The sequence below is a fragment of the Ochlerotatus camptorhynchus genome, unplaced genomic scaffold (genome assembly GCF_037179485.1).
Source record: "Ochlerotatus camptorhynchus isolate MF236.1 unplaced genomic scaffold, CSIRO-AGI_Acam_v1.1 ptg000015l, whole genome shotgun sequence".
NCBI lineage: Eukaryota > Metazoa > Arthropoda > Insecta > Diptera > Culicidae > Ochlerotatus > Ochlerotatus camptorhynchus.
Genome location: NW_027040507.1, coordinates 3,715,296 through 3,737,971, shown reverse-complemented (window position 1 = coordinate 3,737,971; position 22,676 = coordinate 3,715,296). Strand labels below are relative to the sequence as shown.

General features: G+C 39.4%; 2 pseudogenes; both read right to left on the bottom strand.

Annotated features, from left to right (window-relative positions):
* Positions 1 to 1,060: 1,060 nt before the first annotated feature.
* LOC135701727 (uncharacterized) lies at positions 1,061 to 3,338 on the bottom strand (annotated as a pseudogene).
* A 148-nt stretch (positions 3,339 to 3,486) lies between these two features.
* On the bottom strand, positions 3,487 to 20,765 carry LOC135701720 (uncharacterized; annotated as a pseudogene).
* Positions 20,766 to 22,676: the final 1,911 nt, after the last annotated feature.

Genomic DNA, 22,676 nt, shown 5'->3' with positions numbered 1-22,676 from the left:
ACCAACCACGGATCGCAAATCCACGACATCGCACCACGCTCTTCAGCAGCAGGAGCAGCAGCTGGCTGACCTATCGTACGCTCAAACACACCTACCATTGCTGTAAGTTTAATAATAAGAATGTGTTTAAACAAAGATATCAAATTAACAAGATATCCCACTAATCAATTCCTCATACAAGGCATATAATTACCACCCGTATGTGATCGCAGTGCCATCTGTTGAGTGCACATTGAAACTCTTGGGAGTTCTCCACCAATTTCACCACCTGGGCTCAATAACTGACAAGTGTCAGCATGACCAGATATCAATGCGGACGTTTATGATCAGCCGAGGAAAGAGGACGATATCATCGTCGAAGTCATTATCATTATATTGCGATAGCAAGATTCTTACTTGTTTGTGATTGTTCCGATTTTCAATCATTACCACTTTATACGCAACAGGAATACTTGAGAAAACCATCACAAGCGCGCATCATGATGTGCTTGTAATATGTTTTACTTTCGAGCAAGAGTACAAGCACGTACAAGACAGGAGAACGAGCTACGGACGCGATAGGCTAAGAGTGGAAAGATGACCCAGGATGAGCGCTTCAATAGAGCACCTTAAGCTGGGTTTAGACTAGGCAAGTCAAATGATCAACTCAGTTGAATTCAATTGGCTTGAAAAGTTGAGCCTGGTTCAACTTTTTTCAATTCAAGTGAGTTGATCAAGTCAGTTGAATGGCATGGTTTACACGTTCAATTGGCGTTCAAGTCAGTTGAATTCAACTGACTTGATCAATTGACTTGCCCTGTCTAAACCCAGCTTTAGAGTAAGAAATGTAAGAAACGGATATTCAAAACCGGGGCAGCTGGACGAAATGTTAAAGAAGAGCAAACTGAAACTGAAGAAGAATAAGGTGTGCTTACTTCTAGTACGAATTTATATATGATGTTGATAATTTAATGATTAAACGAAAGAAATATGCAAATATTTATTTGCTATTGCTGTTTTCAAATCAATCCGGATCAAATCAAGTATATCATCTCGACACAGCATTCCCTTTGCGAGTTAGCTATTGATTGTTGAGCATGGCATTTCTGTCCTTCTGAAACATGTGTGATAAAGCTAGTTGTACTAGAGCACTGTTCGTTTTGACTTTCAAGATGTGTTGAAGATTTTCTGAGCAAATTGCATGACGTGTTTTAGTGAAAACAGCACCGAACGAGTTGAAGTCTCTTTCCATAGAACATTGTGTTGCTGGAACTCCAAGAACGATTTTCGCTAGCGCCCAAACCTGTGGTTCTTCATACATTTTTGTTGACCAATAAGCAATGACAGTGAATTTTTGATCAGCATCAATCCGTTGTTGATACTGAATTGTGCGAATTTTCAGCTCAAGGGTTGTTTGCTGTGTTTTTTGGGGAGTTCCTGCGCCAATAGTTTTAGTCAAATAATTATTCAAGCTAAACTGTTCCGGTGTGGAGGATGACGATACATTGTTGGAATTGGAAGGTCTTGTTGAAACAGATGTAGGAGTGCTGGGTTTGATACGACTGAATGTTTGCATAAGAAATTCCTGAAAATATAAATTGAAAAATTCAAACTCAATTTTGATTTACATTTTATATTTGACAGACGATTGATTTATTCAACTGTTTTTTTTTAGATTGTGACTTAAAATCAACTATTCTATTAAGGGGTGATCCATTTAGTACGTCATGGGGGAGTGACAAGCAATGTATAAGGTATAAGACAAAACAGGGAGGGGGGGTTGAATTTTCCCTTATTTCGCGTGACAAAACAGATGGATCCTAAATACCATCAATACTTACAACGATTTCTTCTTTCTGTGAATTAGAAAGCAGGTTGGATCCGTTGAAATTAAATCTTGGATCAAAATAAATGGCAGCACGAAAAATTTTGTTGCAAAAAAGTTTTTGCTGTCGGCGATCCATGGCAGATATAATATGGGACTTGAATCGGTTAGCATCGTCAAATCCTGATACGCGAAAACAAAGTAAGCTGTAATTGCTGAACGGCTATGGTTCAGTTGAACAGTGGCTCGAATGACACTGCATACTCTTCGATAAATGCCCACTCTTTAGAGACATCTGAAATAAAATCTGTCGGTTCCGATAGCTCTGCCGACATGAAATTGGGGTTTCACCAACCCTTATAGCTCCATAGGGATGACGCAATCATAATAAGGCTTCTCCTCTGCTCTTAGTATGGTCTCCTAATTACCCCGTTTGATAGGGTTCCGGGGCCTTTCTTGTTTCTTGCAATTTATTTTACTACTACTTAACTCTAATCATAAGTGTAAAAACTACGTATGGTTCCCCCCGATCGAACCGTTTTCACCGGCGAATCGATAGGCACTAGCGATGAATTTGGGGTTCGCAAGTTCCATCCCGCTCCAACAGATCGATCTCTCGGCCACGATCTCGATAAGAGATAACGACCGATTATCCTCTCCCGCAGGCCGATCGTAACTCACCACCACATAGCCTATGTGTGTTTGGTAGATGTTGCTGAGATCACCACGCCGTAAACAACGAGCTCCTGTCTATCTTTTCTGGATATAGTGCAGTTGTAGCCACAAGGGATAGTGGACTGTATGTAAAGATGATGACCATTCCAGGGTTGAAGTGCGAGGGGTTCAAAGTGATTTCCAACAAAATCATTAAAAAATTCACATTCAAAAGAACATTTTATAAAATACATGTGTATAAGAAACAAATACTTACCAAGTTCTGCGTATTAACGGCGCCGGTGGTGTAGTGGTAGGCGTGATTACCTCTCACCCCAGCAGGCCTGGGTTCAATCCCAGTCGGCACCGCCGGGATGTTCTGAGGCATAACATCTCTGATCACGCCTTCCTTCGGATGGGAAGTAAAGCCGTTGGTCCCCGGTTCATGAGTTGATGGGTCGATAGGTAGGGTCCAGGTGTGGGAGCTGCCTTCCTGGCACGTCGGTAGCATTGGTGCTCAGCACGGAAAACAAGATCGACGGAAAAAACCAACCAAAGGAAAAAAAAAAAAAGTACTGTGTATTGTTTTCCCAAGTTACGGAAAAACTTTTTTCCGTTTTTCAAAGCTAGCATAAGTCGATAGTCGGTGTTCCATCTGGTCTCGTTAGGAAGTGGGGGATAAGCACCTTCGTTGGCTTCGAAGAACGCTTTGTATTCTGCTGAACGGATTTTTTTCGTTTTCTTTCGAATTTCTTTCAAGGTTTCTCTGAATTGTTTTTCACGGCATACATCATGAACAACCAACTGGGTTGTATGGGCTCCACAACGAATGGCTGCAACGAACACGTCCGTGGTTGCATCTACAAGTACCTTCGCCCATGTCTGTTCTTCGGGTGACTCGTATGACTCAGTTTCAAGCGTCGTTTCAAGCATATCGTCGTCCGCTTCGTTTTTCAGTTGTTCTACCTCTTCGTCTTCAGCGCTTTCCAGATTCCACTCCGGATCAGATATTATTCCATCATCATTGTTTAGTTCTACAGTTTCAGCGGTTAAAATTCATAAAATGAAAATTGGTTCTAGTATCAGCACATACCAAGTTTTCTCTTAATAATCTTTCGCTGCTTCAAACATACTGACAGTTCACGCCCAAAAAACTTCGATACATTTTCGAAACAATATCAAGTTTTAAAGAGAGTATGATTCCTTTTAGCTCTTGTATGATAAGCCAATCTATTCCTTCAGCCGCTGTTTTAATGTAGTCCGTGATATTATGTCGGTTTAAGGTGATATTGAATGGCTTACTAAAGGATCCAAAATATCACGGAAGCCTTCCCACTCAACTGATGCAAATGGTAGTCCATGGATGGTAACTAGCTTCACTACTCCGCCAATCAATCTCTGCTTTGACATACGGACGGTGATGGCAGGATCTGATGCTTCATGGGGTTTTATTGACGGTTCTCCAATACACAACAAGTTTTAGGCCGATAAATGGGCCATACGGAAATGTCGGTCGAAATGTTGTGATCGAAACACTTTTTGAGCATAAGGACAGTTCGGTTCTAAAGTACAAACCACCATTTTTGCGTCGTTTCTGAGGATTTGCTTTGTATGCATCAATATGATTGACTTTTTGGTTGGTTTCGTTTCAGCTGACTCGGCATAGCTCCTCTTCCGGCTGCTGATACCACTTGACTCTTGAGTTATTTGTGCAGAGTTATTTTTCTTTGCTCATTGATTTCCATCACTGACTGCACCACACTTCTTTTAGCGGGTAAAAATATTTTCTATTTATTCAAATCAGTTAATTATAAACAAAATCTCCCCTCTAGGAGCCTAACGGAAAACCAAGTGTAGCCATCGTCTTTCCCGGAGGTAACCTCTAGTTTGAACACTTTCACATCAGGTTTTGTTCACATTTTGGCAAGGTTTATGACCGACCGCATACTTTACCGATTCGTCATCGTTATTCAGTTGACTATTTTCTTTGACACTGTTAGCCTGGTCTACCTTAAATCCGGACACTCCTCGTTCGCAGGTCCTCACATAATGCCCAGGATTGAGGCAATTCCGGCACAGCTTTCTTTTCATGATGGCTTCATTCCTCTCAGCAACCGTCATCCGCAGAAACTTCGTATGTACCATGAAATGCAGAATGCCATGTCTCGTTGCAGAAGGGACATCTTCCAACTAATTTGACGGTAGTGAGTGTGGCAGACTACTGCATTGGCTTCGATGATGGATGATCTTCGCGATTGGATTTTGCTGGAGCTACTGACTGGAGCACGGAACAATGACGCCGTAGAATTATGACGCCGTAGAAAATCGATGAGGTTCTTATAAATCGGGACTTGTTGGAGTTATGATGAGTATCACGAATTCTAAAAGTAGTAGCATCCAGGCGACTACATACCATGTGCGCAAATATTGTATTCCACTTCGCTGTGTTTTCGCCAATTTTTGCCATCATTTGAAGATTCTTCTCAAATTCACTAATGAGGAGATTGAGTCCGCTGTAGCTCTCATTTCTCAGTCCTTCCGCTGTGGAAAGTTCGTCGATGTGAGCATTTTGCTCTCGTAGCAGTTTAGCAACGCATGTCACGCTAGACTGTAGTTAGCGGCGGAAAGCTACACTGAACTTATCTCCTGCAGTGCGTCACCAGACAAAGATGATAGCAGATAGCTGAATTTATCCATCTCCATCATCTGGGTACTAGAGTCGATGAGGCTACGAAAACTATTACGGAAGGGGGCCCATTCTGAATGTTCCCGCTGAAAGCCTGATCTCCGGAAGTTTGACCATCGCGAAGCCAGTTGCTGATGAGCTATTTTCTGTCAATGGCCGAATTTTTGCAAAAAAAAATGAATGGTTGCCCATAACAAACAATTACGCAAAGTTTCGTGCAAATCGTAGAGGGTTGCGTCAAAAAAATAGTTTTTAAACTATTTGGCCTAAGCGGCGCCGGTGGTGTAGTGTTAAGCGTGATAACCTTTCACCCCAGCAGGCCTGGGTACAATCCCAGTCGGCGCCGCCGGGATGTTCTGAGGGATAACATCTCTGATCACGCCTTCCTTCGGAAGGGAAGTAAAGCCGTTGGTCCCCGGTTCATGAGTTGATGGGTCGATAGGTAGGGTCCAGGTGTGGGAGCTGCCTTCCTGGCACGTCGGTAGCATTGGTGCTCAGCACGGAAAACAAATCTGGATCAACAATAGAAAAGGGCCCATCAGCATTTGTAAACAAACCATTCCAAAGCCCTTTACTCACAAAGCGAAGGCCACTCACGCAAACCAACACCATCATCGGATAGGGGAAACTTCTACCTACACGATGATGGTGTTGGTTTGTGTGGGTGGCCTTCGATTTGTGAGGAATGGGCTTTGGAACGGTTTGTTTACAAATGCTGATGGGCCCTTTTCTATTGTTGATTCAGAAATCAAGGAAAAAACATTGCCAAGGCTACGATACCAGCATCTCTTTCAGGCGGTCTTAGTCATTACTCCTTCCCACATTTTTGGGAATATTTCAAAATGAAATATTTCAGAAACAATCACATTGAAAATCCGAACTTTAAATCCATCCAACTTCCGGACACCTGGAGGTTCACGGACCACCTCCAACGAATCACCAACGATACGGTATAACCTATTCAACATCCCTGAACAACCAACCGAGAATGGCGACGATGCATATAAATGTTTAACGCGCTCATCCCTTTTTGCAGCGACTTCTTCCCTGCACAATCCAGCATCTCCCTCCTCTCATTTTATTATATGCGTGCCCTTTTTAAGTGTATGTAGTTGAAGGTTGTGAATCTTGGTAATGGCCGAAAGAAATGGGAGACTACGATTCAAAGAAAGCGGGGAAATATTTACCCACCACTCCACCACTGGCAGGCAGCGCGGAGCAGATCCTTCCTCTCAGAGTTGACGTTGATGGGTGCGTTTCAAAATTTTCTTCAACAAGCGTTCGTCACCTCTCCTTCCTCCAAACAAGTCGTCCCGTCTATATTCGTTGGAGTAGAAACGCTACAAGGAGGAAAATACCTACTGAAACGGGTTTTATGTAGCGTATTTTCACACAAAAAGCGGAGTTTCCCTGTGTCTTGTTTGAAGACAGAAATGTGGAGATGATCAATTTCTACACATGATTGATACACTAATGACTACTGATTTTGACTAATAATTTATACAAAAGAGATGGATTATGAATCGGATTTTACTCGAAACTTGATGTTAAGGTTAGGTGGAACATCCCTCATTCCCACGGTATCGTTGGGTGGCGCCACCGCGCGCGTCTTGGTTTCGGATTCTTCAACCGTTCGATAGTTGTTTCGTATTGTCTGTGTCGCGATACGAAACCGTCATCACGTCACGCGGTGCCCAACGTAAACATAAACATAATTCTCGATACATCCTTTTTATGAGCCATGCCAAATTTATTGCAAATAAGTTTAGATAACGAGTCATCTGTGTGTCACAACTCACACAGTTCTATGAAGACGACGAAAACGACCATGGATTGGAAGACCTGGGGCCTCATTGGGGACGTAGAAACGAAGCGTTTTTCGAATAAACGGTTGTATGAAAAAGTCGTTTCGTTTTTGTTACTTAATGTGACCCCTGGACGACTCCGTTGTAAAGACGCAATGTTGAGGATGATAGTTCAATAGAAGGTGGTGGTGATACTCGGGAATCGGTGAGTTTGTGTGTCATTTGTGATGTGGAGCTTAGCAGTGTTTCAATTATCGAACGTGAACAGTTATTCTGGAAACTCAACTTGACGACCCTCTTGTCTATTATAGAATGCGGTTATGAAGCAAGCAGATTCGATTGTTGGGCTTATAGTAATGAATCACATTCAATTCTGTTTTAACGTGGTCTTGATTTTTTTTTTCAATTTTGCCCTAATGGATAGGTACGACATTTTTAATACCGTCTCATTTTTCTTTGATTTTTTTTGTTGTGATTTTGTTTTGCATTAAATTTAGTTGCAAAATGATATCACACGATCAAAAATAGAGCCAAAACAAAATCTCGTAAAAACAAAATTGAGAGTATTTCTACCATCCAGAATCATATGGACCTAACTAAAATAACCGATTCTATTAATCGATTTGCTCTTCTATTAAAAACTCTGGTGCTTGCTTTTTCTTTTGCTTGTTAATCTTGAACATCACGGTATTGTTTCACTTAACTGCTGTAACACAAAGAAAAAATTGACGAAGAGAATCGAACATCGCAGTTTGTACCCTTCCCAACCAACATTTTCAGGTTTATAAGCCAACTTTTCCAGCATTGTGCTGTAAAGTAGCTGAAAAAAGCTGCAGATGCAACTACAAGCAGAAACTAGCAAAATAGTTTTGGAAAGCATTTACTCAACTTTTTCACAACCATTATTCAATTTGTCAGTCCAGCAAATAAACGCTAATGTCACTTCTACACAAATATTATTCAACTTTCAACTTTTAGCTGCAAAACAAAGCTAATAAAGAGAATATATTACTCATTACATGGTTTTTACACAACCAACTACTCTTGCTGAACAACATAAACATCAAAAGTGCTTTTTCAACAACTACACAACCTGTACTCAGCTAATAAACTGTGTTAGCGCTACTTTGGAAGCATTTTTAAAGTCACCTTGGTTTATTTTTAGACCTGTGCAGTTTTCCAGCTTTTACTCCGCTCCTTTACAAATCTGAAATAACTAGTCGAGAAAAGTGATTCATGTGCACTATTATTAAGCCTCTACTCAGCGATATTGTTGTAGAAACCCAACTAACAATTTTCACAATGTAAACGCTTTACACATTTCATTTATACAGCCTCAAGCTGCATTCAAACGTTATACGATATGAGGAAACCTTTACTCAACCTCTATAAAAGCAAATCTGGTGAACTTAGTCAGCTACTTATGGCTGTTGGGACGGTTGGGACAAGCTCTTATTGCATATCCATTAACGCTTCTATACAGCTGTTATCCTGCTGTTTAGTTGTGTGTGAACTTGAAAAGCGCTTATTCAACCTTTTCCCGGTTATCCAATAATCACTACACAGCTTTCTCTTGAAGCCGAGTTAAATACTGTTTACGCTTTTTTATGAAGGAATTTATTGAGTTTATTTTGCTGTGAATCAAATTAATCGAAATTAGTTACAAATCATCACCAAATTATTTACCCTGCACCGGAACCTGGAATCTAACTCGAGACGACCTCATTGGTAAACCTTGACACTACCAACTGTACTACGCCAACACTTTGAACTGATGTAAACAAATCAACATGCCCTTCTACAACAAAATCGCTGAGTAGAGGCTTTATAATAGTGCACATGAATCACTTTTCTCGACTAGCTATAAAAGAGCAGAGTAAAAGCTGTAAAACTGCACACGTCTAAAAATAAACTTAGTTAACTGTGAAAATGCTTCCGAAGTTGCTCTAACACAGTTTATAAGCTGAGTAAAGGTTGTTTAGTTGTTGAAAAAGCACTTTTGATGTTTATGTTATTCAGCAAGAGTGGTTGGTTGTGTAGAAGCCATCAAATGAGTAATATATTCACTTTGTTAGCTTTGTTTTGCAGCTACAAGTTGAAAGTTGATTAGTGTGTGTGTATAGAAGTGACATTAGCGTTTATTGGATGATGTTATTCAGTGCGACTGACAAATTGAATAATGGTTGTGAGAAAGTTGAGTAAACGCTCTCGAAAACTATTTTGCTAGCTTTTGCTTGTAGCTGTATCTGCAGCTTCTTTTCATCTACTTTACAGCACAACGCTGGAAAAGTTGGCTTACAAAGCTGAAAATGTTAGTTGAATAAGTTCGCCAGATTTGCTGATTTAATTAGAGGTTGAGTAAAGGTTGCCTCATATCGTATAACGTTTGAATACAGTTTACATTGTTAAAATTGTTCGTTTGGTTATGAACTGAACGCTAAATTTGATTACCACTTTAGCAGTACGGGTTTAATATTTTTCGACGAGGAACAAAATTACCAATTGTTACGAAATTCTAAGATCCACGATTTTCTAATATCTAAAATTTTCTATAATCTTATGATATGTATAATAAATCAAATCTTTTCAATTTAAGCTTTTGGAGTACGATGAGTAATTACTTTGTCTTAAATATGTTGGTGTTTCGAAAATTTGTATTGCAATGATGATGGTTCCACTTCTTAGCCTTACACAGGTTTAAGCTAAACTGTACATGTTTCTTAATTTCAATGCCATTTTTCCGCTATCTTTGCTATTTCTGCGTTCCTACTTTTAAATTTATAGCAGTTTTGTGGCAGCTGCCGAATAGATTTTAAGTATATTCCATGAAACTTCGCTTAATTGTTCACTAGGGGCAATGCTCAAAACCCCGTAACGTGGATAGATCACCTTTTCGTGGTACGTTATGGGATGTAAGACCTACCACCGATTCCTAGTCCTGACTACTTCAAACTAGGGGGACAAGATTTTTCAGTAATCCAAGGACTAAGATGTGTGTCCTTGTTACTTTTTATGCCTTGTTGATAGTGACAAGACTCGACTTTGTTCACCGAGGATGATCTTGAAACAAGGAAAAAATGAGTTAGTTCTATTCGTTGTTCCCTAGTTTGAAGTGGTTAAGACTAGGGTTCTGATGCAAGGTCATTATCGATGTCATTCCTTAATTTTGTTGCTAAGGAATCCAATGTTGACTGACAAAGGGGCGCGCCTTTGGAGGATGTTTCAACACTCCGAAAGGTATAAATAGCGGGACCTTTCAATTAGAGTCGACATGCACTAAACTAAGGACACGGGATATACTACAATAGATCAAATTACTGGTCGCAATGGTGTTATGTCCTGAACAGAGGAAAAAAAAAGGAGATATGAACCAAGTTCTTGCCAGAATTCGTCCATTTTGACTCACGCCTAAGCTATCAAAATGGCGTATTCGATATTTTTCAATAAATCATAGCACGAAAACGGCTCATCTGATCAAAATGATGTCTGAATCAAAGTTGTAAGAAACTGAAATGCCTTTTCAGAAAAAAAAACATACATTTTCATCAAAAACTGTTAAAACTTCTTTTTTTTAGAGTACATTTTAAGGTATGTCATGTATGTACATTTTATTAGTTATGTTCAATTGAAAGCTTATCAAAATTACTTACTTTTATAAATAGGCTCAACGGACACTTCAAAATTGACCAACATCGTAGAACAACAACTTTTAGTAACATGTTTGAATTTTTTTACGCAATATTTATATAATATGTTTTCTGCATAAAAAATAATAAACATAATTAATGGAAAACAGTTTAATTTTTCCTAAAAGTTTATGTTGGTCAATTTTGAAGTGTTTATTGTGCCCATTTAAAAAAAGTTAGCATTTTTGAGTGGATTTCAAATAATCATAAGTTTAAAATTCATTAAAATATCCTATGTTTTCAAATGCATATTAACAGTTTTTTTTTTATAATTTTGGACAAAAATTTATTATTCTTCTGCGTTTAATTTTATTTGTAAAAGCAATCCTGTTTTCTACAACTTTAACTCTGGCGTCTTTCCAATCAGATGAGCCGTTTCCGTGCTATGGTTTATTAAAAAGTAAAGAATAAGCCGTTTTGAAAAATTAGACGAGATCAAATCATTGAAGTTTCATTGCATTCTGACACCTAAAATCTAATTTTTTTTTTTACGCTATTTGGCCTTTAGCGCTATTTTGATTTGTTCAAAAGTCATAATCTGGGGCCGCTACATATTTGAACCTAAGGGTACGAATGTAGAATTTGTTTCTCGCTGACCTTTGTTAACAGCAGAGTAATTTGTACATGGTCGTAAACGTGGAGCGTTTCCTATCTGTCGCTAAGAACCAGATTGTAGGATCGCATTGCGAGTCTCACATTCCCAAAAATTGGATTTGTGGTTTTCACCACAATTTTAACATTTAAATATCTTAGGATCTTTCTTCACAGGACAGTCGTCCTTTGCGTGAGAGGAATCACCACAATTCATTCAGTCCGCATCGTGCTCTCTTGCCGTGCGGATCTATTTGCTTTTTGCTTAAGGAAGTGTTACTACTACCTAAAGCTACAACAAATTTAAACAGCACTTTTCAGTGCTCAACCTGTAAAATTTTTTCTACCTTGTTCAACTCCTCTTATTCCTCTTCGATCCTTGTTTGGACCCTACCCGAGGTAATCCTTCTTGGATATCGATTTGGAAAATTCCTCTTCGATCCTTCAGATTCTTATAGTAATCTGCTTGGAAGTCGATTTGGATAAAAAATTTACTGCCGCCATGGCGCCTAAACGCAAAAGAAAGGGGCAAACTCTTGACCCCCCTTCTGAAGAAATTAATTTGAGTAATCAATTTGATTTACTCACGGATGATGAGAATGATCCATCATCCAAGAAAAATTCTAGTAAACTTTCCCGGCTTAATGCCAAGAAGGAAAAGATTCCCCCTATTGTGATAACCACTACCGATTTCCATGCTCTTCGCATGGAACTTTTGAATTTCGTGAAAGTTAAGTTTTCACTACAAATTGGACGTCGGGGTGAATGCCGTGTATTGGCTGAAACCTTGGACGGATTTAAATGTCTTCTCAAGTATCTTACTGAGAAGAAGCACAAATTTTTTACTTACGACACCAAAACTGAACGTGTGTTCAAGGTTGTCATGAAAGGACTGCCCAGTGGTGAATCCCTGGATCAGATCAAAGATGAACTGGCAAAATTACTTGGAGTTGTGCCACTCCAAGTAATCAAAATGAAAATGAAATCCCGTCCTGGCGATTCGCGCAACGGGATTTCTAATGATTTTTATTTAGTTCACTTCAAGTCTAGTGAACTAAACAACCTTAAGGTCTTAGAAAAAGCTAGCCTTATGCTCCATGTCCGAGTGAAGTGGGAACACTTCAGGAAGACTGGAGGAAATTTCCAAAACCTCACTCAGTGCCGTAAGTGCCAGGGATGGGGTCACGGAACTAAAAATTGCTACATGCCAGCTAAATGCATGAATTGTGGTTATTCCTCTCACGCAAAGGACGACTGTCCTGTGAAGGAAGATCCTAAGAAATTTAAATGTTCAAATTGTGGTGAAAACCACAAATCGAATTTTTGGGAATGTAAGACTCGCAAAGCGATCCTACAATCTCGTTCTAACCGACAGGTAAGAAACGCTCCACGTTTCCGGTCAGGTACAAATTCCTCTGCTGTTAACAACGGTCAGCGAGGAACAAATTCTACATTCGTACCCGTAGGTACAAATATCACCCCTGCTTCAAATGTTTCATCTGTACCTACTCCCCTTGCTGCTAACAATGTTCAGCGAGTTAATGGAGCTACCTATGCTGCTATTGCAGCGGGTAGAAATCAAAATACTAACCAACGTTCTAACGGAAATTTTGACAATTTTGACTTAGGAAGCATTACTGCCCCTAAAATGGAATTTTACAGAATTCATTAATTGACATGATTTCTGATATGCTTAAATCTAACTCCATGTTTGATGCTATTCAAACTGGAGTAAAATTTGCTAATAATATTGTCATGACTTTAAAATTCAGTAATGGATTTTAAAGCATTAAACATTTTAAATTGGAATGCTCGATCTCTTAAAGATAATGAAGACGAGCTATTTAATTTTTTGAGAGTTCATAACGTGCATATTGCCGTTATAACTGAAACGTTCCTTAAACCTGACCATAAGGTTAAGAAGGACGCAAATTACTTGATTTATAGAAATGATCGTCTTGATGGACCCTGTGGTGGCGTTGCCATCATTATTCATAGACGAATCAAACACAAAATACTTTCTTCATTTGAAACCAAAGTTTTTGAAACTTTGGGAGTTTCTGTTGAAACAAAATTTGGACAACTTACGTTTATAGCTGCCTATTTGCCATTCCAATGCGTAGGCCAGCAAAAGAATTTTCTCAAGGGTGACCTCCAGAAACTTACCCGTCATAGGTCTAAATTCTTCATTATTGGTGATTTTAATGCAAAACACCGCTCATGGAATAATGCTCAAAGCAATTCCAATGGTAATATTCTGTTTGATGATTGTTCTGCAGGTTATTACACTATTCAATATCCAAACAGCCCAACATGCTTTTCTTCTGCAAGAAATCCCTCAACTATTGATTTGGTCTTAACTGATTCATGTCATCTTTGTAGCCAATTGGTTACCCATGCTGACTTCGGTTCTGATCACCTTCCAGTAACTTTTGAAATATCCCAAGAAATAATTTCTAATCCCAACAGCTCTACTTTCAATTACCATAGGGCTGATTGGGAGCAATATCGAACATTTATGGAATATAACTTCGATCCAAACATTCCTTTGCAAACCAAAGATGAAATTAATTATGCTCTTGAATCTCTGACTACTTCTATAGTTGAAGCAAGAGCTGCCTCAGTACCAAAATGCGAGGTTAAATTCGATTCAATTATAATAGACGATGATCTTCAGCTCTTGATCCGTCTTAAAAATGTCCGTAGGAGACAATTTCAAAGAACACGCGATCCTGCCATGAAGGTTATCTGGCGGGATTTGCAAAAACAAATTAAAACGCGATTCTCTGCACTGAGGAACAAACTTTTGAAAATAATATTTCTAAATTAGACCCGAGTTCCAAACCCTTTTGGAAACTCACAAAAATTTAGAAAAAACCTCAAAAGCCAATTCCAGCGCTAAAAGAAGGTGGTAAAATTTTGATCACAAATTCGGAAAAAGCTCAGAAACTTGCTAAGCAATTCGAGAGTTCCCATAATTTCAGTTTGGGTCTTACTAGTCCTATTGAGAATCAGGTTGCTCGGGATTTTCGGAATATTTTCTCTCGGGAAAATATTTTTGATGATTCCTGGGGGACTGATTTGGACGAAGTAAGGTCTATAACTAAAAAATTTCAAAATATGAAAGCTCCAGGTGATGATGGAATTTTCTATATCCTCATCAAAAAACTCCCAGAGAGTACCTTGTCTTTCCTGGTAAAATTATTTAACAGATGTTTCCATTTGGCATACTTTCCTGATAACTGGAAAAATGCAAAAGTTGTTCCAATTTTGAAGCCGGATAAAAATCCAGCTGAAGCTTCTAGCTACCGTCCAATAAGTTTGCTTTCTTCAATAAGTAAACTTTTTGAAAAAATAATTTTGAATAGAATGATGCTTCACATCAATACGAACTCAATTTTTGCAGATGAGCAGTTTGGATTTCGCCATGGGCATTCAACTACTCATCAACTCTTGAGAGTTACCAATTTAATTCGTTCAAACAAATCTGAAGGCCACTCAACTGGAGTTGCTCTTCTAGACATAGAAAAAGCATTCGACAGTGTTTGGCATGAAGGTTTGATTGCTAAATTGAAAAAGTTTAATTTTCCACTTTACATTATGAAATTAGTTCAAAATTATTTAACTGACAGAACTCTGCAGGTAAATTATCAAAATTCCAAATCTAATCGACTACCTGTTAGAGCAGGAGTTCCTCAGGGTAGCATTCTTGGGCCTATATTGTATAACATTTTCACTTCGGACCTCCCTGATTTGCCTCAGGGTTGCCACAAATCTTTGTTCGCTGATGACACAGGCATTTCCGCTAAAGGAAGAAGTCTTCGTGTTATTTGCAGCAGACTTCAGAAAAGTTTAGATATTTTCTCTTCTTATTTACAAAAATGGAAGATTTCTCCCAACGCTTCCAAAACTCAACTTATAATATTTCCACATAAGCCCAGGGCTTCCTTTTTGAAACCTAGTAGTAGTCACATAGTCACTATGAACGGAGTTCCAATTTCCTGGTCAAACCAAGTGAAATATCTTGGATTAATACTTGACCATAAATTAACTTTTAAAGATCACATTGAGGGCATTCAAGCCAAATGTAACAAATATATAAAATGTTTGTATCCTCTTATAAACAGGAAATCCAAACTTTGCCTGACGAATAAACTTCTAATATTTAAACAAGTTTTTAGACCGGCCATGCTTTACGCTGTGCCAATATGGTCTAGTTGCTGCACTACCAGGAAAAAAGCACTTCAAAAAATTCAGAACAAAATTCTGAAGATGATTTTGAAGTTGCCTCCCTGGTACAGTACTACCGAAGTACATAGAATTTCGAATGTTGAGACTTTAGCACAAATGTCCAACAAAATAATTAATAATTTCCGGCAAAAATCGTTACAATCCTCAATTGCAACGATTAATTCCCTTTATACTTAGATAAGATTTAGTTTTAGTTATTTAGTTTTAAGCTATCAATTGTTATACTGACATGCAGGTTTAAAAAACCTGTTTAAAATACTGAATTGCCAAGACAGGAACAATGTAAAAACACTTAGATATATATCATAACAATTAAGGCTGGTAAGTTACTGTAGTAACTGGAGCACCTAGGTTAAAAATGAAATGTAATTTATTTTGAATTTTTTTTTTAGTATTGTATTTGGCATAAAAAAAAAAACCACAATTCATGCATTTAGCTGGCATGTAACAATTTTTAGTTCCGTAACCACATCCCTAGCACTTACGGCACTGGGCGAGTTTTTGGCAATTTCCTCTAGTCTTCCTGAAGTGTACCCACTTCACTCGGACATGGAGCATAAGGCTAGCTTTTTCTAAGGCCTTAAGGCTGTTTAGTTCACTACACTTGAAGTGAACTAAGTAAAAATCATTAGAAATCCCGTTGCGCGAATCGTCAGGACGGGATTTCACTTTGTTTACTTGGAGTGGCATAACTCCAAGTAATTTTATCAGTTCATCTTTGATCTGATCCAGAGATTCACCACTGGGCAGTCCTGTCATGACAACCTTGAACACACGTTCAGTTTTGGTGTCGTAAGTAAAAAAATTGTGCTGCTTCTCAGTAAGATACTTGAGAAGACATTTAAATCCGTCCAAGGTTTCAGCCAATACACGGCATTAACTCCGACGACCAATTTGTAGTGAAAACTTAACTTTCACGAAGTTCAAAAGTTCCATGCGAAGAGCATGGAAATCGGAAGTGGTTATCTAGGGGAATCTTTTCCTTCTTGGCATTAAGCCGGGAAAGTTTACTAGAATTTTTCTTGGATGATGGAGCATTTCCATCATCCGTGAGCAAATCAAATTGATTACCCAAATTAATTTCATCAGAAGGGGGTCAAGAGTTTTCCCATTTCTTTTGCGTTTAGGTGCCATGGCGGCAGTAAATTTTTATCCAAATCGACTTCCAAGCAGATTACTATAAGAATCTGAAGGATCTAAGAGGAATTTTCCAAATCGATATCCAAGAAGGGTTACCTCGGGTAGGGTCCAAACAAGGATCGAAGAGGAATAAGAGTTGAACAAGGTAGAAATTTTACAGGTTGAGCACTGAAAAGTTTTGTTTAAATTTGTTGTAGCTTTAGGTAGTAGTAACACTTCCTTCAGCAAAAAGCAAATAAATCCGAACAGCAAGAGAGCACGATGCGGACTGACAACTAAAACACTATATATTGCCTATGTGAGGTCAATACTAGAATATTGCAGCATTGTATAGTCTCCATTTTCAATCACGCACGAAGAAAGATTAGAATCAGTACAAAAAACAATTTCTATTATATGCCCTTCCTAAATTAGGTTGGACATGATTTCCTCTCCCATCATATGCAGTACGCTGCATGCTAATAAACATACAAACATTAAAAGAGCGTCATGAATATGCAATGGTTTCATTTGTAAACGATATCGTTTCGCAGCGCATTGACTTAACAGAACTTTTATCAAAATTAAATTTCTATGCACCTACTCGACAACTCAGAAATCGAAATTTATTGCCATAACCCATCATCGCACAAATTATTTTCGTTTTCGGTACATTTTTCCTAAATCAGAGCAGTTTGGTAAAACTTTAACCTTTATTTAAAAGTCCATAGAATTAAAAAATAATGTTCAACCTTGTTTAAATGATCAAATCTTGTCATTTTAGTCGAATTTTACTTAGCTTACGGGAAACTTATGAGAAGTGTTGCCACAAGCTTTTGTTTACATTCAGCGCAATGTAGTAAGCCGAGCAATAACATTGCACACGAATACCAGCAATCACTGTCGCTTGTTCGATGAGCGCCCAGAACCGATAAAAAATATGCGAGTGCATCGTAAGATTAAGAGAAGCTACTGCTGTTTCACGAAAACGGAAGCAATATTAGGTCATATGATCCCATACGTTCTACGGGAATTGGAAGAAAGCTGTTTTTGCATCCTGCTTTGATAATCGTTCGTGACAATAACCTTGGAAATTGCGGACATATGACAGTTATTGGTTTATGTATTTCACGAGGTTTTATCTGGATTATGCTTGTGAAAACACAGTCAGTAAAGATTATTATCTAAACTATGTATGCATTCTGGATGTTGTTGCATAATGGCTCCTGTCTTTCTGGATGTTTTTTTTATTTCTTTTTTATTTAATGTTTTGTACGATGCTATGATTTATTTTTTCGGTGGAGTCGGTGGCGCCCACTGGGATTGAACCCAAGTCTGCTGGGGTGAGAGGTAATCACGCTTACTACTACACCACCAGCTCCGCTTTTGGATATAAAGTTGAATTGATCAAATTATTACGGCCCTTCAAATACGTATTACAAACATTAGTTTGATCTGTAGAACCTCATGGTGTAAGCTCCCATATACATATGTATGGTTTGAAGAACCAATCAAAACTTTATCGAATTGCTTCATTTTCTTGAGACCTCACCGTGTTTTGTCATTTCATCTCTATATCCTGCATGATAATATAGAGCTTCACGAAGAATTTGGGTTCTCGAGACATCGAACAATACCATGTTGAATGCGTAGAACGTCAAGAGCTGAAACCCAGGATAATTTAGAGAGTGGAACTGTTTTAATTAATAGAACTTCTTATCTCACATGATGTGATAAGGTCCCATGAAGCTTCGCGGTTACCTTATCTTATCACTTAGCAATCAGGCTAAGGCCTTGTTGTCCTCTTCTGTCGTCTCCACTCTACTCGATCCATGGCCACACTTCGCCAGCTTCGTAGTCCGCAGGTCGGCTTCTACTTGGTTGCCCAGCCCACCGTAGTCGCCCAATTTTTGCAATGTGGACGATGGATGGTTCTCCCAGCAGCTGCTGCAATTCGTGGTTCATTTGCCTCCTCCACGTTCCGCCATTCATCTGCACTCCACAATAGATGGTACGCAACACCTTCCCGAGCAACACATATGTTCTATAACAGTTTATATAACCGTTATATGACTGGATTTGGTTGTATAGTAGTTTCATAACATAATTCTGTGAATTTGTGTTACTTGCGTTCCGTTTGAAAACACCAAGGACGCATTGGTCTTCCACCAGCATAGTCCAGGTCTCGTGGCCGTAGAGGACCACCGGTCTGATCAGCGTCTTGTAGATAGTCAACTTCGTGCGGCGCGCGGCAGCGAATTTTAATCGATCGGAGCGTCCTCCGGAGTCCAAAGTAGGCACGATTCCCTGCCATAATGCGTCTTTGAATTTCTCTGCTGGTATCATTTTCGACGGTCACCAGTGAGCACAGATACACGAACTCATTGACCACCTCTATTTCGTCACTGTCAATCAGAACTCGGAGTGGGAGGCTAACATTGTCTTCACTAGAACCTCTTCCTCTCATTTATTTTGTCTTCGTTGCGTTCATGGTAAGTCCAATCCAATCCTCGAAGACCCCAACATGTTTTGCATTACAAATATATATCCCACATGATATAATCGGGCTCAACGAAGCTTTTTGGGTCCTCAAATTTACTCGAGACTTCGTTCAATAATACCTCGTTTAATCGTTGAATGAAGATTTGAACTTCGGGACAATTTTGAGAATGGAACATATTTTGTTAATACTGTATTATGCATCACATGCTGGTGTGGAATTCTATGATGCGGGATGAGTTTGAAAAATATGTTGGTACATAGGACAAGACACTGTTGAGCCTGTAGAACTTTAGGCTAAGGTTATTTGTCGTTTCATTGAAGTATTGGCGTTTGCAAATCACTTTTAATGTTTTGCGGCTACTTTATCGATGCAGGATAACCCTCTATTTGCGTGTATCTAAGGCCTTGTTTTTAAGTTTTCAAGGCAATTAAATTGTATCGTTTATGCCATTTTTGATTTTTTTGAATCATGATGGATTCTCAAACACTATCAAGTTTGAGATCCACTGTCCTAAAGCAAGAATCCAAAATGAAACTTATCTACTCCTTGGATTCACTACTTGTATATCTCACGTATATTAAGGTGATTCCTTGTTGAGTCCACAAATGGCCGCTAGGTAGGTTATACATGCACTTCCACTTCAAATTTTCAATTACACAAATCTCGGATATCAGTACCCAATTTCACCTGATATTGCTACTTCATGTATGCTACAGTGCAGCAAACGAAGAGTAACAATTTGAATGTTTCACGTGTCGTAGAAGCTGTTATTTGTGCACTTAAAGTTTCGAAGTGGTTCCGAGAATAAGGATGTCACAGCGATTCACCTTAAGCATTGCACAACAGTGGAAAAATTACGAAACATGACTAACACTATTTTTGTAGTGCCAGATGAATGATTTACTATTGTGGAGTAGCAAAGAAAAAGAATATGATTAATACCCAGTCAACGTAAGTTGATGTAGTAGTCGAATTCTACTTCAATACCCCAAGCATTCCTCTTCAAATTATACAACCGATTCTCAAGGATGCCAGTTGTATCATCTGAAGTGCAATGAAATAGTAATAAGATTACATGGATTGAATCATTTATAATGTATTTACATTTATGGATGGACATTATTTATAGGCTTTATAGTCACATTGACATATTTTTAGGAATTTCGTGACTTATCCAGCGATTTTGAAGACATGTTTCACTATAATACTATTTGTTAGGCATATTGAAATTGTATATGTTTTTTTTTATTATTTGGCCGTACCCTTCTTATGTGCTTTGGTTTGTACGTACGAACCATCTTGGGAAACGTTTGACAGAAAGCATGTATCCAACCAATCATAGGTTAATACGGTTCATATGTCAATATTTGTGACAGTTGCTCATAGAACTCGATTTACGCAAACTCCGCCAATGTCACATTTGATTCGTTATTCTTCAACCAGTTTCACTTCCAACAGCGCAGCATTTTCCTGGCGGAAGCATATTTTAAATCATCCAACAAAGCTCACCTCCCCTCACCTCAGTGCATGTCCTTCCGCCGAAAATTCGTTCCATCATCATCGTCGACCATGGGTGTCCTCCAAAATGAGACACCAACTGTGTCCTCTCGTCGTCGTCGTCGTCGTCGTCGTCGTCGTCGGTTTGAGCTATTTCAGCCTCAGCCATTTAGCACACAACTTTCTCTCCTCAAACACCGAAACCCTTTTCTCAGCCTCACAACGAATTTATAACTTTTGAGCATTCCTTCATCCTACCACCACCCCCACCACCGCGTGTACCTTACGGTCCCTTTCGAAATGGCAGGATTTGCTTCCTATTTAGACAGCCAGCGAGCAGCATCGTTTGGATTGCTAATATAATAAATCAAAAATTAAACGACATCTTTAGAAATCATAATCATAATTTCTGTCTCTCTCTCTCTGTGTCGGTCGGGTCCCAGCAGCACCAACAACGGCAAGGGCCGGGCCACTGATGACGACGAATCCGTTCTCTGCGGTGCGAAGCGAAACGTCCGTATAGAAATATTTTACGTTTTTCCTATTTTCCTACGGTTTTATTTTTGGCCTTTTTTGTCAGTGCGAATCCTCCCGCCCCGGCAAAGGAACCAGCGAAGAGGAGTTTTTCCGGAGGCCCCCGAGGGGTTGTCATACCCTCTTCCGAAGTTCCGAACGCTCATTGTCGGTTGCCTTGGCTTGTGCTGCCCTGCAGCGCCACAGAAAGGAGAGTATATTTCAAATATATATATTCGAAAAGAGTGTTAATGAACGAATTACCCGAGAAGAGAATTTTTCAACCAACAGTCACAAATCATCGACACACAAACTAACTCTTCTGCTGCTGCTCAAAACTCAGTGAGTGAGTGAGTGGGAGAGAGCCGTTCCAGAAATGTGAAGGCTATGTGCGCCGTTCTGAAGCAGGTCCCGGTCCCATTCCCGGTGGCGGGTGGATGGATTGAAATGGGTGCTGGGGTGTGGGGACCGGAGTCGAGTCGCTATAATTCATGGGTATCAATTTAAATTACAGCGGTAAATCTTAATAAATTCCCGATAGACGCTTGATAGTGTCCTTTTGACGAGGGCAAACGGCGAAAATTATGTGCGGATTGTGATGAGGCGTACGGTATGGTGTGGGCAGAAAACAAGGACTCTCTGCTGCCGCACCACAATGGGTGCGGGCGCGGGGGAAGGGAAATTAACTGCTGAAACTTGGATTTTTGAACTGCTTCAACGTAACGACACTCGCCATGGAGGGAGAAATCCAGAACAACATGTGAAAAGGGCATACAAGCTTTTTGTAAACAAACCTTTGTAGGCCCTTTTCCCACCAACCGAGGGTCGCCCACGCAAACCAGCAATATCATCGGGAAAGGGAAAGTGTCCCCTACCCGGTGATGTTAAAGGTTTGCGTTGGTGTCATATGGGTGGCGAGAAAAGGGCATAAGAAGGTTTGTTTACAAAAAGCTTGTAGGCCCTTTTCACATGTTGTTCTGGAAATATGAATAGGTTTGAATCGAGTCATACTGTGCGCGAGGTGGTGGTCACGATTATGATGAGTATGTGATTGCCCGCTGAGTCACGTCGTCAACGCGATGACCAATGGCATCGGCGTTTATCTTCTACCTACAGTTTCAGTTTCAATAGAGTGGAAATAAGTACGTGAGAGCGGTGGACAGAAGAAACCAATTGGTTGATTTGTAATACAAACCTCTACAGGAGTCTACTCGATCAGTAATATTAAATCAATCTATATATCTATCGGGACTATTTAATCAAGATCTATCAGGATGACATCTTTGACATGTATGTTTTTCCTTGATTTGTTTTCCGTCGATCTTGTTTTCCGTGCTGAGCACCAATGCTACCGACGCCAGGGAGGCAGCTCCCACACCTGGACCCTACCTATCGACCCATCAACTCATGAACCGGCGTTCAAATGCCCAAAATTTACACCAATATACACAAATGCCCAAAATTTATACGAAAACTCGTTAAGCGTGCAATACTACTGATATAGGGGAAATGGATGTAATGTCAGCCTAAATGCCCCTAATTTGGGCCCATACATAAATTCAGCAAT